Source organism: Temnothorax nylanderi, unplaced genomic scaffold (genome assembly GCF_030848795.1).
Source record: "Temnothorax nylanderi isolate EJ_2023f unplaced genomic scaffold, tnyl_v1.0 TNYL_tig1091_pilon, whole genome shotgun sequence".
Taxonomy (NCBI): Eukaryota; Metazoa; Arthropoda; class Insecta; order Hymenoptera; family Formicidae; genus Temnothorax; species Temnothorax nylanderi.
The window spans coordinates 2,925-11,836 of record NW_027250153.1 but is presented as its reverse complement, the minus strand read 5'-3'; the positions used below and the strand labels follow the sequence as shown (position 1 = coordinate 11,836).

At 37.7% G+C, this 8,912-nt stretch overlaps 1 long non-coding RNA gene across 1 annotated transcript; it reads right to left on the bottom strand.

Moving 5' to 3' along the window:
• Positions 1–7,456: 7,456 nt before the first annotated feature.
• On the bottom strand, positions 7,457–8,643 carry LOC139786621 (uncharacterized). Its single transcript, XR_011722356.1, has 2 exons — positions 8,476–8,643; positions 7,457–8,251 (listed from the first exon to the last, which is right to left on the bottom strand). It is a non-coding gene; the product is annotated as an uncharacterized lncRNA (long non-coding RNA).
• Positions 8,644–8,912: the final 269 nt, after the last annotated feature.

The following is an 8,912-nucleotide window of genomic DNA, read 5'->3' as shown; positions in this document are numbered from 1 at the left end:
ATAGGTGGAGACTTTAATGCTAGAACGGGTGAGGAAGGAGGTTGGGTGAGGGAGGACGAAAGAAGAATGGAAGGAGGAGGGAGAAGATCAAAAGACAAGAAAATAAATAGGGACGGAAGAAAGCTACTGGAATTCATAGAGGAAAGAGGTTGGATGATATTAAATGGAGGCGTGAAAGGGGATGCGAAAGGTGAATTTACATACACAGGAGGGAGAGGCGAGACAGTTATAGATTACGTTATAGGGGAGGAGGAGGTTAGAGAAAAGGTGGAAAGACTGGAAGTAGGAGAAAGAGTAGACTCAGATCATCATCCATTAATAGTATGGGTGAGGGGCAAACTTGAGAGAAAGCAGGGAAGGAGAGAGGGAGAAAGAATAAGAAGAAAAAAAGTATGGAGCGAGGAGGGAAGAACACAATTTAAAGAGAGGTTAGGGATGATAGAAAGAGGAAAAAGGGGAACTACAAGAGGAGATAGAAATAGGAATGTCAAGGATAAGAAAAGTAATAGAGGAGAATGAAAACGAGGGTGGGAGAATGGCTAATAAGAACAGAAGAGGATGATGGGACGAAGAGTGCAGGGAAAGAAAAAGAGAGGTGAGGAAAGAGCTGAGAAAATGGAGGAAAGAAAAAGAAGAGGCGAAAAGGTACAGAGAAGGGAGGAGGGAGTACAGAGAAATGTGCAAAAAAAAGAAGAAAGAGGAAAAGGAAAGGATGATAAGAGAAATAGGGGAAGCGAGAACGGAAGGAAAGGTATGGGAGTTGATAGGCAGAGTAAGAAAGAGAAGGAAGAGGATAAACGAAGAGATAAAGCTGAAAGAGTGGAAGGAGTACTTCATGGAATTAATGGGTGGGATGGAAAATAGGGTAGTGAAAGGAGAAGGAGGAAGAGACAAGCAAGAAGAGGAAGAGATAGAACTGGAGGAGGTAAGAAACGTAATAAAGAAGTTGAAAACAGGAAAAGCAATAGGCAATGATGGGATACCGAACAAGGCGTGGAAATTTGGAGGAGAAGAAATGGTGAAATGGATATGGGAAATATGTAAAAGGGTTTGGAGGGGGGAAGGTTGGCCGGAACAATGGAAGGAAGGGGAAATAGTTCCAATAATAAAGAAAGGAGAAGGGCGAGAGGTGAAGGATTATAGAGGAATTACAATTATGTCTTCGATGTACAAGATCTACACAGCGATACTAGCAGAAAGGATAAGGAAGGAGGTTGAAGCGAAGAATTTGATCCCCGATAATCAGGCAAGATTTAGAAAAGGAATCGGGACGATGGACCAAATATTCGCACTGAACTACTTGGTAAACAGACAACTGGGAAAGGAGAAAGGAAAGATGACAGTATTATACATAGATTTAAAAGCGGCGTTCGACTCACAATCAGTGGACAAAGAGAGAGGAGTGAGGCAAGGACTAATAGATAGGGTAAAGGAGGTATTGAGAGAAACGAAGAGTGGGGTAAGAATGGGAAGAGAGAGTGGAGGAACATTCTGGATGGCGAAGGGCGTGAGACAAGGGTGCCCATTAAGCCCGATACTCTTTAACCTATTAATCGCGGACTTGGAAGATTATATGAAGAAAGGAGAATGGGGAGGTGTGAAGCTGAGAGGGGAGAAGATTTACACGTTAATGTATGCGGATGATATAGCGCTGATGGCGGAGAAGGAACAGGACATGAGATCGATGATAAGCAGGTGTTGAGAATATGTACATTTGTGCTGGCTATAGTGGCGAGCGAGTATGTGTGAGCACGCTTGGTATGTGCAAGTAGGTAGGAGAGGGAGTTTCGGTTCGAGCGTGCTCGTACGAGTGAAAAGGGGAGAGAACGATTACAGCTGTTGAACTGTAGGCACCGCGCAGCACAGATACCTGATCTTCACAGAAATAAGTTTTGTATTAAATAATAAACACTTTATTTCACTCTTTCATTTAAATAAATAAGTTATAGATTATTTATCTAACCACCAAATTAACATGGTAGCAGAGCGTGGTTCAAAGAGTGTGCTAAAATAAAGTGTGTCGTTGTTGAGAGTTCAACGGATCACCATGGGAAACGACGATTTCAAGATCCCAGTATTTGATAGAGAGAATTATCAAATGTGGAGAAAAAGGATTGCAATGTATTTGAAGATGAAGAAATGTGAAGAAAACATAACAAGAGAGAAAACGGCAAGTGACAAAGAGCAGTGGGAGAAAGCTGATTTAAAAGCAATCAATTACATATACAGCTCTATTTCGGATAGACAAATGGAGTTCATTTGTAATGAAACAACGGCTTATGGAATAATGAAGAAGTTTGATCAAATATATTTGAAAGAGTCTACAGCGATGCAAATTGTGTACAGAAATAAATTGGAAAAATTGAGACTGAAAAATTATAGTGATGCAGCAACGTTTTTTCTGGATTTTGAAAAGTGCATTAATGATTTGAAAAGTGCGGGTGCTACAGTGACAGAAAAAGAGAAGTTGAATTATATATTGAATACGCTGCCAGAGTCGTACAGCTATATAGGCGACCTTATAGACACGTTAAAGGAAACCGATCAAACGGCAGAATATGTGAAAAATAAGATACAGATGGCAGAGATGAAGAATAAAAGTAGTGAGACGAGTAACAGAAATTCAAGCGTCTTCACAGTTAATAAAAACCAACGCACGTGCTTCAAGTGTGGAGAAGTTGGCCATATACAAAAAGACTGTAAAAATGGAGGACAAACGGCAGGCAGGGGTTCGTCTTGGAGGTCAACGCGAGGCTATAGAGGATCAAGAGGTAGAGGTGGCTATAGAGGACAACATCGACGAGGAACGAGTGCGCATAATTCTCAAGTAGACGCAGGCAACGGACAAAGCACGAGTCGCTGGAACGAGCCGAGGGAAGAAGAAAACAAAGGCTCTTGGATAGCCAAGGTCGAGAGAAATACAGCTAATGCGTATAATAGTAAGGTAAACGATAGACATTGTAACGATATCGAGTGGATATTAGACAGCGGTAGTACGGATCATATCGTAAACAATGACAGTTACTTTGAGAATTTCGAAATTTTGAAAAGTCCAATAGACGTATATTTAGGAGATAATAAAACCGTAAAGGCGACTAAGATAGGAAATATTGTAAGTTACTTTGATGCTTTTGGTAAACAGACTGAAATAAACATGAAAGGCGTATTGTACGTTAAGAATATGAATTTGAATTTGATAAGTTTTAGTAAAATAACGGATAATAATAAGATAGTCTCGGAAAAGAATTTGGCAAAAATATTTGATAAAAATGGAAATATGATGGCAGTGGCAGAAAAAAGGAATGGGTTGTATCACATGAAAAGTAGAGTTAGAGTAAGTGATTCTACAGTTAATTATATAAATAAGAAAGGTAGCAACGTGAGTTCGAAAGAGAAATGGCACAGGTTGTTAGGGCATGTAAATTTTAAATACTTAAATGTGTTATGTAAGAATCAGCTGTTAAATGGTATACCGAATGAACTTGATGGCGAATTCTTGAAATGTAAAACATGTATAGAAAATAAAATGCACAATGTACCGTTTAAAGATAACAGATATAGAGCGAAAGAAATATTAGAGATAGTTCACACTGATGTTTGTGGACCGTTTCGAACAACGGGATTTAGAGGTGAAAAAGGTTTTATAGCATTTATCGATGATTATAGCAAAATTGCGAGAGCATACACCATAAAATCTAAAGCTGAAGTTAGTGAGTGCATTAAAGTTTACATTAACGAATGTGAAAATTTAACCGGTAAAAGAGTAAAATATTTAAGATGTGATAACGGAAAAGAATTTTTAAATAATGAAGTTTTTGGATTTGCAAAGAGTAAAGGGATCGTAATTTCGCCGTGTCCCCCATATGTACATGAATTAAATGGTGTTGCGGAAAGATTTAATAGGTCGATAATGGACATGTCGCGTTGCTTATTAGATGAAGCACAAGTAGATAAAAAATATTGGCCGGAAATAGTTCATGCGGCAACTTATTTAAAAAATCGCACGTTAACTAATACAATTGAGAAGAAAACACCATATGAAATATTTTTTGGAAAAAGACCGGATGTATCACATTTAAAAATATATGGGAGTCAAGTGTTTGTTAGGAAGCCGGAACAAAAAAGAACGTCAAAATGGGATAAAAAGGCTGAAAAAGGAATTTTACTCGGGTATAGTGAAAATGGTTATCGAGTATTAATAAATAATAAAGTGATCGTAGCTAGACACGTTGAGGTTATAGAAGAAACGGAAAAATGTATCGGATTAGATTGTGACGAGTCAGATGTAGGTACTAGTTCGGAAAATGAGAGAAAGTCTGATAGCGAAGAATCTTTAGATGAAACGTTTGAAAGTCCAATAAATGATAAATTAAAAATTAAAGAAAATGAAAATCAACTTAAAATTTCGAGAAGATCAGAAAGAATTAGAAGCTGTCCTGATCGTTATGACGAGTATAAAATGAAAAATAGAAATATTGTCGCAAATTATTGTAGAACAGATACTCTTGTTACATTTGAGGAGGCGATTTAATCCAACGACAGCAAAAAATGGATAGAAGCAATGGATAAAGAAATGAATTGTATAAAATTGAATAAAACGTGGGTATTAGTTGAAAATAAAGGAAAAAGGGCTATAGATGTAAAATGGATATATAATAAGAAATCAAATGGTACATATAAGGCTAGGTTAGTTGTAAGAGGATTTCAACAAACAGATGAAGTAGATGACATATATGCTCCAGTTGCAAAAATGCAAACGTTAAAAATACTTTTGGTATATTGTTGTAAAATGGGTTTAAATATCGAACAAATGGATGTCGAGACAGCCTTTTTAAATGGAAGAGTAACGTCTGAAGTATATATTAATCAACCGAAGGGATATGAAGACGGAACCGGTAGACTGTGTAAATTATTAAAAGCGTTATACGGTTTGAAAGAGAGTCCTAGAGCGTGGTATGAGTGTCTCGATGAATTTCTGTTGAAATTAGGATTTGAGAGAAGTAATATTGATTACTGTTTGTATATTTTAAAATCAGATAAAGATACAGTTTATTTACTTATATATGTTGATGATTTGTTAATTTGTAGTAAAAATGATGTATTGATAGAGGAAGTAAAAAAACTATTGGCGGAAAAATTTAAAATGAAAGAACTAGGAAAAATAAAAGAATATCCAGGGATTTTCGTAGCGTATGATGTGTCCCGTAAAGTAATGAAATTATCTCAACAGGAATATATTAAATCGTTAGCTGTGAAATACGATATAGAAAAGTGTAAAGCGTACAAAACACCGATGGAGGTAAACTTAAAACTTGAGAAATCTGATGAGTGTGAAAGAAATATTAAATATAGAAATTTAATTGGTGCTTTGTTGTATATAAGTTCGGCTACGAGGCCAGACATAAGTTTTGCGGTAAATTATTTAAGTAGATTTCAGAATTGTTATAATAATACACATTTTAAATATGCTTTGAGAATATTGAAATATTTGTATTTGACTCGAGATTTAAGTTTACTGTATAATGGAAATAAAGACACAGAGATAGTTGATTGTTATGTAGATGCCGATTGGGCAGGCGATAATATTGATAGAAAGTCAACAACTGGATTTGTAATTAGATTATTTGGAAACATTGTATGTTGGAAGTCGAGAAAACAAAAATCTGTAACTAAAGCGTCAACGTTTGCTGAATATGTTGCGTTATCTGAGGCTGTAACCGAAATAAAATTGATAACTGAATTGTTAAAATTGTTTAATGTAGAGTGTAAGAAAGCTGTTAATGTATACGAAGACAACTCTGGTGCAATTAATATAGCGAAGTATGGGAATTTCACGAAAAATTCGAAACATATAGAGGTTCATTATCATTATGTGCATGAGAGTGTGAATGAAGGAAAAATAGATATTATAAAAGTTGATTCGAATGATAATGTTGCAGACATATTTACAAAGTCATTGAATAGGGAAAAACATGAAAAATTTCGGGAAATGTTGAATGTAGTATAAGTACTGACATGAAGATTTTGAATGTTCTGTAATTACAGCACAAATGTAAGGAGGCGTGTTGAGAATATGTACATTTGTGCTGGCTATAGTGGCGAGCGAGTATGCGTGAGCACGCTTGGTATGTGCAAGTAGGTAGGAGAGGGAGTTTCGGTTCGAGCGTGCTCGTACGAGTGAAAAGGGGAGAGAACGATTACAGCTGTTGAACTGTAGGCACCGCGCAGCACAGATACCTGATCTTTACAGAAATAAGTTTTGTATTAAATAATAAACACTTAATTTCACTCTTTCATTTAAATAAATAAGTTATAGATTATTTATCTAACCACCAAATTAACAGCAGGCTAGAGGGATACCTGGACAGGAAGGGTTTAACATTGAGTATAGAAAAAACAAAAATAATGAGATTCAGAAAGGGTGGAGGAAGGAAGAAAAAGTATGATTGGAAATGGAAAGGAAAGAAATTAGAAGAAGTTAAGGAATTCAAATACCTTGGATACACACTGAAGGAAAATGGGGGACAAGAGGCGCACATCAGAGAGAGAAGAAGGAAGGCGGCGAGAGTAATGAGGGAAGTTTGGAGGATAGGGAAAAGAATGTGGAAAAAGGATTGGAAAAGAAGGATCTGGTTATACGACACCTTGATATGGACAGTGATGGGATACGGGGCAGAAGTATGGGGATGGAAGGAAAGGAAGGAGGTAGAAGGTATACAAGAGAGATATCTCAGATGAATATTTGGGCTAAATTGGAGGACACCTGGATATATGGTGAGAGATGAAGTGGAGAGGGAGAAGATGAGAGGCAGAGCAAGTAAGAGAGCATGGAAATTCGAAAAGAAGCTAGAAGAGAGCAATGGAGGGGGAATAGCAAGGAAATGTCTGAAAGAAATGAAAGAGAGATGGAAGAAGGAGAAGATAAAAGGAAGGTGGGAGCAAGAAAGAAAGAGTTACCTAGAAGAGTTGGGGGTAAGAGTTGAAGAGGAGGAAGAGTTGAAAGTTGAAAGTTTGGAGAACAGAGAGAAGTTGAAACAAAAGCAAGAAAGGATAGAAAAGATCGCAGACTCGAGATACAACCGGTGGTATAAGTTTATAAGGAAGGACGGGATCCCGGAATACTTGAAGAAAAACTGGGAGGAAGCAAGGTGGAGTAGGATTGCAAGGTTTAGACTTGGTAATGAAGTTAAGGAAGGTTTATATTGGGAAAGGGAGGAGAACACAGAAGGTGTAGAATGTGTGGGAGGGAAGAGGAAACATGGGAACACATATGGGAAGAGTGTACGAGATGGGAGAAGTGGGACGGAGAGGGATGGCAGGATGTGGTGGGGAGATTACTGGGAGAAAAAGGAGAGAGAGAGAGAGAGAGAGAGAGAGAGAGAGAGAGAGAGAGAGAGAGAGAGAGAGAGAGAGAGAGAGAGAGAGAGAGAGAGAGAGAGAGAGAGAGAGAGATAGATAGATAGATAGATTAAATTTATTATGCCCAAGAAAAACTATAGGGCAAATATTAACAATACAAAAAGAAAGCAAAATGTGCATGCTCTCTCTTACACAAATCGGTTAAGTGTAGAGCACAACCAGTAGCTTATTATAACAGTATACGCTGTAAAAGGACTAGAACTAACGCAACTTAAAAATAGGAACAACGTAAGTAGAATAAAACTAAAACTAATACTAAGAATAATAAGACGCTGCACAACTTACAAGCCGATAACAGGGAAAACGCCATCAAAAGCCCCGCACCAGCAATCGATATCATGCAACCTCACCCGCCAACAAATACGCCCTGAGAAGACTCTTGAAGGAGACAATTGAGGAAGCAGAGGTAATATTGCCTGGAAGAGAATGCCAAAAGTAAATAGATGAAAGATGAAAAGAGTTTCTATAGGTGGTAGTTCTATGGGAAGGAATATGAAAGGTTTGGGATGCATCAAGACGACGATCAGATCTCCTCAATAGCGGATCAAGCAAAGCGAAATTGTCACGCAGATACGAGGGAGAGTGCATGCGAAGAATGCGAAACATTTGACAGCCAAGAAAGTATAACCTCCTGTTTTCGACTGTAAGCCACCCCAATTGTCGCCTGAACGGAGCAATATGTTCGTCACGCTTGAGATCAAATATAAAGCGAATGCAACAATTCACAAGTCTCTGTAATATGGTGTTCAATTCTCCAGTCAAACCGTGATAGACTAGGCAGCAGTAGTCAATGTGCGGCATAATTAAAGCTAATACCAGCCTTATCCTTAACCTAGTGGACAAGGAGTTTTTGTTAAACTTAAGCTTGTACAAAGAATAATGCACTTTTTGAGAGACATGCAAGATATGTTTTTTCCAAGATAGGTTAGTCGTAAAAATTACGCCCAAATTCTTAGCTTCGTTAACAAAGGGTAAAGGCGTATGGTTTACAATAATAGGAGGTAGACAATGGAGGTCAATATCATTGACATAAGCCTGACTACCAAAAATAAGTACCTTTGATTTTGCAGGATTGAGCTTAAGACCATTCAACGTAGCATAATCAAAAATAGCATTCGCATCCCTTGAAATCAACTCAAGACCATGAAGAATGTCGGCGCGAGTACATTGTAGATATATTTGTACATCATCAGCGAATATCATATGATAAACAAAAGACAGGAATCCACCTATATTATTGATATAAAGAGCAAATAAAAGTGGGCCAAGTACAGAGCCCTGAGGGACACCAGTCGACGTGAAAAGCCACTCAGAAAAGTTACCCTCATTATCGAACACAGCTTGAGAGCGGCCAGTCAGGTAAGAAAAAATCCACGCGAGAACCTCATCAGAAAAACCGATTTCTTTCAGTTTGATAAGCAAACGAAGATGTGGGACCGTGTCAAACGCTTTACTAAAGTCGAACAGAATCATGATTGTAATGAGTCTTTTAT